Below are 8,920 nucleotides of genomic sequence, written 5' to 3'. Positions count from 1 at the left end.
CATGCACAGGTGCACTCGCACTTCTATCCATCGGAGCAGTCACACAGCCCAGCTGGATCCTGGGAGGAAAGACGGAGACCCAGGCTCACCAAGGATGTGTGTCCTGTTGCAGAAATTAATGAAGATGGATCTTTGTACTTTGACCTGACCTTATTCTAAATGGACATTCTGCTAACTTAACAACTTTGTACATCAGCTGTTCTACAATGCCAAGTTCAGTAGAAACACTACAAAAGCTGGGAGCATGGATTCTCAGAGTTTTTTTTTTTTGGAATCTATTAACTGAAACCAGCTACTGCAGTGCGCACGGACTCCAGAAACTTTGATCAATTTAAATTTCAATGTGTAAAGAAAAGAGAAGACAATGGACACATTTTCCCTCAGGGACAATAAGAGAACCTCTTCCAAACTAAAAGAAGAAGGGTGCTTTTTGCCATTGGATTTCTTTTCATTCCCAGGGTTGACTTGTCCCTCAGGGGAGGGCTCTCTAGACCCACTATTGACAATAGCAGCAAAGAAGTAAGACAACAGATGGAGGGATGATTCCTAATGCCAGGGTGTCACTCAAACAACCTGTGTGCACAGAATTTGTCAAGCTGTGTGCATCCCCTTTGTTTTACTTTTTCTTTTCCCTCACAGTGTTTGCTTATTATTCTAAACTTTCCTAAGTGCCTCAAAATCCCATTTCCTTCTAACGTTCTAGTCCACTGCTTTAGCCTGGACCCTACAAATAAATAATGCAAACTGCCTTCCCATTGCCGAGCCCTAGGCTTATTGTCTTACTGACTTGCCATTCCCTTCTCGCTCATCTCCAACTTGGAATAATGTCCGTCATACACCTCTGTAGTGTGAATTCATTGAGATGATCCTATTTCTGATGAAACGGGATTTACATTCTTTAGCATGGTGCTGATAATTATGTTAGTCTTTCTTACTACTTGTAACTTACAGAATTTCTATATTACTACGTGGGCTGTTTTCCTTTCTCCCCTTAATCTTTAGGGTCCTTTTAAGTCTCACTTAGGGACATCTGCTTGCTGCATGCCAGTCACCTCTCCAGGGTCCAGAAAGATATGTTGAGACCCTACTCCCCAGTCCCTCAGAATGTGTCTTTATTTGGAAATAGGGCTATTGCAGATGGAATTAGTTAAGTTAGAATGAGGTCATAGTGGAGTAAAGTGGGTCCTTAATCCAATATATCTGGTGTCCTTAAAAGAAAGGGAGATTAGACACAAAAGAGAAGAAGGCCATGCAATGACAGAGACAGAAATTGAAACGCTGTAAGACAAGAAACACCAAGAATTGCCAGCAAATATATCTTGCTGCATGCCATGTCTACTCTCCAGGGTCTGGAAACTATGGCATCAGTGCCTCACCTGTTGAAAGACAAATGACTTTAGACCATTACGTGTGTCTGGTGTCCAGTAGAACCCACTTTTGAGAGCTGTTCTTAATTTCCTAGGGCTGGTGTAACAGAGTACCAGGAAATGGGGGGGGGGGGGGGGTTAAAGAACAGAAACATATTGTTTCCCTGTTCTGGAGACATAGAAGTTCAAAATCAGGGTTTTGGTAGGGCCATGCTTCTTTTGAATGCTGCAGGAAGAATCCTTTCTTGCCTCTTCCACCTTCTGGGGTTTGCTGGCAATTCTTGGTGTTTCTTGTCTTACAGTGTTTCAATTTCTGTCTCTGTCATTGCATGGCCTTCTTCTCTTTTGTGTCTCATCGCCCTTTCTTTTAAGGACATCAGATATATTGGATTAAGGACCCACTTTACTCCACTATGACCTCATTCTAACTTAACTAATTCCATCTGCAATAGCCCTATTTCCAAATAAAGACGCATTCTGAGGGCCTGGGAGTAGGGTCTCAACATATCTTTTAAGGGGATGCAATTCAATCCATAACAATTACTCAACAACATTTACTCTTCTTCCATATTCATTGTTCCAAACAATAATAGCATTAACTACAAACTCTAGCCTAATACAACACAACTGTCCCTCATAAACAAGCACACCCTCATCCTCTCTCCACAAGGGAAGACTCAGCCTTGTTATTTACTGAGTGAGTTGGATATTTCTGGGTGACTCATCACATCTAAGGGAAGCCCACGTCGATTAACAGCTCCTCACTGCCATGGAGGCCTGATGGCAGTAGAATGACAAATTCAAAGTGTCAAAAGTAAAAAACTGTCTGCCAAGAAACTTATAGCCTGCAAAATTAACTTTCAAAAAGAAAGTGAGATAAAGACTTTCCCAGATAAACAAACTCAGAGAGAATTTCTTGCTACTAGACAGGCCTTCAATGAAACATTAAAGAGAATTCTTCAGGCTGAAACCTCACGACACCAGACAGTAATCTGAATCCACATGAAGGAAAAAAGAGCAGTAAAGGTAATTTGTAAGTAATTACAAAAAACAATGTAATTGCATGTTTCATCCCTATTCTTTTCTTAATTGATTTAAAGATAAACTGCATAAAACAATAGGTATATTATTTTACTGTTGGACTTGTAACACAGAAAGGCAACATATTTGACAAGAACAGCAAATGAAACAGGTGCGAGCAAAACAGTAGTTCAGTAAGGAAATGACATGAGATGTAACCTGAATCAGGAGGAAATGAAAAGAATCAGAAATGGTAAGTTAAAAGGTCATTATAACAAACTCCATATTAATACTTACCTTCCTTCTCTCATCTTTGAAAGATTTAAGATTATGGGTTTCCAGGTGACCAAGATGCTGGTAGAAGATACTTTAGGATGCCATGGAGACAAGAAGGTAGTGAGACAAAATATTTAAAGTGCTAGAAGAAAACTATTGCCAAAGAAGAATTTTGTATGCAATGAGCCTTTCTTTCAAAAATGAGGGAGAGATTAAGAGATTCCCAGATTAATAAAAGCTGAGAGAATTCAACATCACTAGACCTGCTCTATGAGCAATGCTAAAAGGAGTCCTTCATACTGAAAAGAAAGAACCCCAGACAGTAGATTGAAGTGGCATAAAGAAATAAAGACCTCTGATAAAGGTAACAATATGATTAATACAGTACTGTTTTATTTTTTGTTACATAACTCCTCTTTTACCTTTTACAAGTTTTAAAATGCAAATGCATAAAAGTAATAATTAATCTATGGTTTTATACATGTACAGAGATGTAATTTGTAACAAGTACAATGCAAAAAAAAAGGCAGGGAAAAGAGGAGTATAGGAACAGTGTATATGCATGCTATTGAAGTTAAGTTGGTTTCAAATTAAATGTGACTGCTATAGATTTAGGATGTAAAACTTAAATCCCATAGTAACCACAGAGAACGTATCTGAAAAATACATTCAGAGGGAAATGAGAAGGGATTTAAAATGGTATACTACAGAAAAATCAAATAAATATGGAAGCACAAATTAATGGAAAAATCTAGGGACAAGAAAGATTAAGACTTAAAAGACCTAATAACGAAATGGCAGAAGAAACTCCTGCCTTATCAGTTGTTACCATAAATGTAAATGGATTAAATCCTCCAGTTAAAAGGCAGAGATTGGTAGAATGGATTAAAAGCATGACCCAACTATATGCTATATACAAGAGACTAATCTTCAATTCAGAGATACTAGTAGGTTGAAAGTGGAAGGATGGAAAAATATACTATTTAAATAGTAACCAAAAGGGAGCTGGGGTACCTATATTAATATCCAATATAAAAGACTTCAACTTAAAAACTGTTACAAGAGACAAGGCCACTACATACTGATAAAGGATGCAATTCAACAAGAAGATATAATATTTATAAATGTATATGCAGCTAACAGCTGAGCCCAAAACATATGAAACAAAAATTGACAGATTTTGAATGGAGAAATAAACAGTTTTACAATAGCAGGAGACTTCAATGCACCAGGTCCATGATGGACTGAAGATCTAGACAGAAAATTAATAAGTAAATAGAAGACTCAAATGGTACTCTAAATCAATGAGATCAAGCAGACATATGTAGAATACCTCACCCAACAACAACATAGTGCACATTATTTAGTTCATATGGATAATTCTCTAGGATAGAATTTAAATTCAGTTATAAAACAAGTCTCAATAAATTGATTTTTATTGAAATCATACATCATCTTCAACCACAATAGAATGTATTTAGAAGTTAATAACAGGAAGATAACTGGAAAATTCACAAATATGTGAAAAGTAAGCAATACATTCTTAAATAACCAATGGGTCAAAGAAAAATTCACAAGGGAAATTAAGAAATATTTTGAGGTAAATGAAAATGAAAACACAATGTTCCAAAACTTATGCAAGGCAGCAAACACACTGCTGAGAAGGAAATTTATAGGTCCAAATGCTTATATTAAAAAGGAGGAAAGATTACAAATTGGAGATCTAATCTAGAGAAAGAATAAGAAACTAAACACAAAGAGAGAAGAAGAAAGGAAATAACAAAGATTAGAGTGGAAATAAATGAAACAGAGAATAAAAGAACACTAAGAATCAACAAAACCAAAACTTGGTTCTTTGAAAAGATCAATAAAATCAACAAACCTTTAGCTAAAGGAACAAAAACTGACAACAAAATATATCTGGAGAGGATGAAAATAACTAAAATCAGAAATGAAATGAAGGACATTACTACTGCTGGTATTTTTTACTACCACAGAAATAAAAAGGATTATATGAGGATGGTATGAACAACTGTATGGCAACAATTAGGTAACCTAAATGAAATGGAGAGAAACCTAGAAACACACTGTTTTAGTTTTCTAAAGGCTGCCAAAGCAATATACTAGAAATGGATTGGCTTTTAGAATGGGGATGCAGTAGTTTAAAAGCTTACAGTTTCAAGGCCAAGAAAAATATCAAAATCAAGGCTTCATCAAGAGACGCTTTCTCTCCAAGCTGCAGTTGTGGGCTCTCAGACACATGGAGGGTACAATGGCAGCATCTGCCAGTCTCTGCCTTCTCCTCCAGGGTCTATTGCTTTCAGCTTCTGGCTGTTCCACCTGTGGCCATCTCTCTCAGCTTCTAGGATTTTTTGTCTGTGTCTGTGGCTTCTCCAGTTTATAAAGGACTTCCATAAGAGGATTAAGACCCACCCTGGGGTATGCTTTACTGGGGTAATCTAATTGGTAGCCCTTAACTGAATCTAATCTAACAAAAGATTCACAATAAGTTTGCACCCATAGGAATGGACCAATATAAGAATACAATTTTCTGGAATCCACAAAAGATTCAAACTTCCACACCCACACTATCTTCCTTTACTCAAGAAGAAATAGAAGATTTTGAAAGATCAATAACATGTAAAGAGATTTTATCAGTACTCAAAAACATCCCAGCAAAGAAAAACTCAGGAGCAGATGGCTTCACTGGTGAATTTTAACAAACATTCCAAGAAGAATGAATACCAATCCTGCTCAAACCTTTCAAAAACTTTAAGAGGCGAGAACACTTCCTAACTCATTCTATGAGGCCAACATCACCCTAATACCAAAGACAGAAAAAGATACCACAAGGACATAAAATTACAGACTGACATCCTTCATGTAAGGAGACTTAAGATTCTTGACAAAAGGCTAGCATACATATCCAATAGCATATTAAAAGAATTACAGACCATGATCAAGTGGAATTTACCCCGGGTGTGCAAAGGTGGTTTAACATGAAAATCAATTAATGTGATACACCGTATTAATAGAAAAAAGGAGAAAGAAACACATGATCATCTCAGTTGACACAGAAAAAAACATTTGACTTAATTGGGAAATGTTTCCTATTAAAAACTCTTAGAAAACAAGGAATAGAAGGAAATTTCCTCAACATGATAAAGGGCATGTTAGGGAAATCCCAGATATCAGTTAAGTGGCCATCATCCAGATTTTACCTATCCCCACCTGCTTCTCTAGGGAAGTCACAGCATATTGTAAGCAGCCATCTCCCAGCCTTCTGCTCCCCTCACCTCATTTTTAATTGTGTGCCATTTCACAGTCTGGGGGAGATGTTGAGTCTAATGAAAAGACATAACAAGACCCTAAACCCAGAAACCCAGAACAAGCAGTCCCAGATGTTAATCAAGGCAGCAATTCTTAATGGCACAGCCCCCTCCTTCTGAGGTGGACAAAAGTCACACTGGAAACAGTATAGATTGGTCTCTTGACCAACAGAAAGTGGGGCATGTGGGGCTGCCATCTATTGATCCCATCCTGGGGCAGTTTTTGGCCACCCCAGGACAATCAGCCATGCTCTTTTAGACTCTTTGTGCTGTGTAAGTTACAAGGAGATTATTTGCCCTTTCTGAACCTGTTATTCTGTGCAAGTAATAAAAGGATCATTTCCTGAAAGTGCTGTTGTGCCTTTGTGATGGTTTGAAGCTATATGTATGCCAGAAAAACATGTTCTTAAATGGAATCCATTCCTGTGGGTATCAACCCAATGTAAGTAGGATGAGGCTACTTCATTTAAGGCGTGGCCCTCCTCAGTTAGGATGGACCTTAATCATATTACTGGAGTCCTTTATAAGGAGAAAGAATGAAATTCAGAAAGAGAGGGATAAAGTCACAGAGGAAGTAAGAAGATGAAATTCAGCAGAGCCCAGGAGAGAATGCAGAGGTGAAAGGCCACCACGTGTCTCACCGTGTGACAGAGGAGTCAAGGACCAAGGATTGCTGGCAGCCAGCCTCGGAATGCTAGAGGCTTTAGGGAGAAAGCATTGCCTTGATTTGGACTTTTTTTTAGCCTAAAAAATGTGAGCTAATAAATTCCCATTATTTGGTCTGACCCATTTTATGGTATTTAAACAGGCAAGAAACTAAGACAGCCCTGAATCTGTGTTCCCATGACACCATTGAAGCAACTTGCTCCCCAGAGCTAACATCATACACAGTGGTTAAAGAATGACTGAAAGCTATTTCTCTGAGATCAGAAACAAGAAAAAGATGACTGCTGTTACTACTTAGGCCAGAAAAATAAATAAATAAATAAATAAAAGGCATCCAAATTGGAAATGAAGAAGTAAAACTTACTCTATTTGCATTTGATATGATCTAATATACAGAAAATCCCAAAAACCTACAGCAAACCTGAGAGAACTAATAAACAAATTGAGCAAAATGGCGGGGTACAAGATCAATATGCAAAAATCAGTAATGTTGCTATACACTTGCTTTGAACAATCTGAAAAGGAAGTACAGGAGTGCATTACTTACCTCACCCCTTGGCTTGTCTGGGACAGTAATGAGGACCCAGTTTCTGCTCCTGTCATCTTTGCCTTCCATCCTGTAGCCACCATGAGTGAGTGCATCTCCATCCATGTTGGCCAGGCTATAGTTCAGATTGGCAATGCTGCTGGGAGCTCTACTGCCTGGAGCACGGCCTCCAGCCTGATGTCCGGATGTCAAGTGACAAGACCACTGGGGGAGGAGATGACTCCTTCAACACCTTCTTCAGTGAGAGTGGCACTGGCAAGCATGTGCCCAGGGCACTGTTTCTAGACCTGGAACCCACAGTTATTGATGAAGTTTGCACTGGCACCTATCACCAGCTCTTCCACCCTGAGCAGCTCATCACGGGCAAGGAAGATGCTCCCAATAATTATGCCCACAGGCATTACACCATTGGCGAGGAGATCATCGACCTGGTTCTGGAAAGACTTCGCAAGCTGACTGACCAGTGCATAGGTCTTTAGGGCTTCTTAGTTTTCCACAGTTTTGCTGGGGGAACTAAACCTTGGTTTACCTCCCTGCTGATGGAACAGCTCTCTGTTGATTATTGTGAGAAGTCTAAACTGGAGTTCTCCATTTACCCAGACCCCCAAGTCTCCACAGCTGTAGTCAAACCATACAACTCCATCCTCACCACCCACACCATCCTGGAATACTCAGATTGTGACTTCATGGTAGACAGTGAGGCCATCTATGAATCTGTGGCCATCATATAAATGAGTGGCCATCCATATTGAGTGCCCAACCTACACCAACCTAAACCACCTTATTAGCCAGATTGTGTCCTCCATCATGGCATCCCTCAGGTTTGATGGTGCCCTGAATGTTGATCTGACAGAATTTCATACCAACCTGTGCCCTATCCCCCCATTCACTTTCCTCTGGCCACATATGCTCCCGTCATGGCTGCTGAGAAAGCCTATCATGAGCAGCTTTCTGTAGCAGAGATTACCAGTGCTTGCTTTGAGTCAGCCAACCAGATGGTGAAATGTGACCCTTGCCACAGTAAGTACATGGTCTGCTGCCTGTTGCACCGTTGTGACGTGGTTTCCAGAGACTTCAAAGCTGTCATTTCCACCATCAAGGTCAAGCATAGCATCCAGTTTGTGGATTGGTGTCCTACTGGCTTCAAGGTCGGCATTAATTATCAGCCTCCCAACATGGTACCTGGTGGAGACCTGACCAAGGTCCAGCAACTTGTGTGCATGCTGAGCAACACCATAGCCATTGCTGAGGCCTGGGCTCACCTGGACTACAAGTTTGACCTGATGTATGCCAGGCGTGCCTTTGTTCACCGGTACGTAGGTGAGGTGATGGAAGAAGGAGAGCTTTCTGAGGCCCCTCAGGACATGGCTGTCTTTGAGAAGGATTATGAGGAAGATGGTGTAGATTCTGTTGCAGGAGAGGGTGAGGGAGAAAGAGACAAATATTAGTACCCAATTCTCAGCCCTACAGCACATTGCACTCCCAGTATTTCAGCTTCTACATTAGTTAACAAGGCCTTTAAGCTCTCTGGTTAGGTTATCTTCACTTGATTGTCTTATTTTTGCACATGTACCTGAAATGTTTTCAATCATGTCTCACAGTAAAAGCCTTAAGAAAGAAAGAAAAAAAAAAAAGGAAATACAGGGAAAAAATCCATTACAATAGCAAATAAAGAGTCAAATATCTATATAAATTTAACCAAGGATGTAAAGGAC

At 39.5% G+C, this 8,920-nt stretch overlaps 1 pseudogene; it reads left to right on the top strand.

Moving 5' to 3' along the window:
* The first annotated feature begins 7,286 nt into the window (after window positions 1-7,286).
* LOC101414450 (tubulin alpha-1B chain-like) lies at window positions 7,287-8,653 on the top strand (annotated as a pseudogene).
* The last annotated feature ends 267 nt before the right edge of the window (window positions 8,654-8,920 follow it).

The sequence above is a fragment of the Dasypus novemcinctus genome, chromosome 11, assembly GCF_030445035.2.
Source record: "Dasypus novemcinctus isolate mDasNov1 chromosome 11, mDasNov1.1.hap2, whole genome shotgun sequence".
NCBI lineage: Eukaryota > Metazoa > Chordata > Mammalia > Cingulata > Dasypodidae > Dasypus > Dasypus novemcinctus.
The sequence above is the reverse complement of the archived record's forward strand: the minus strand, read 5'-3'. Positions and strand labels throughout refer to the sequence as shown.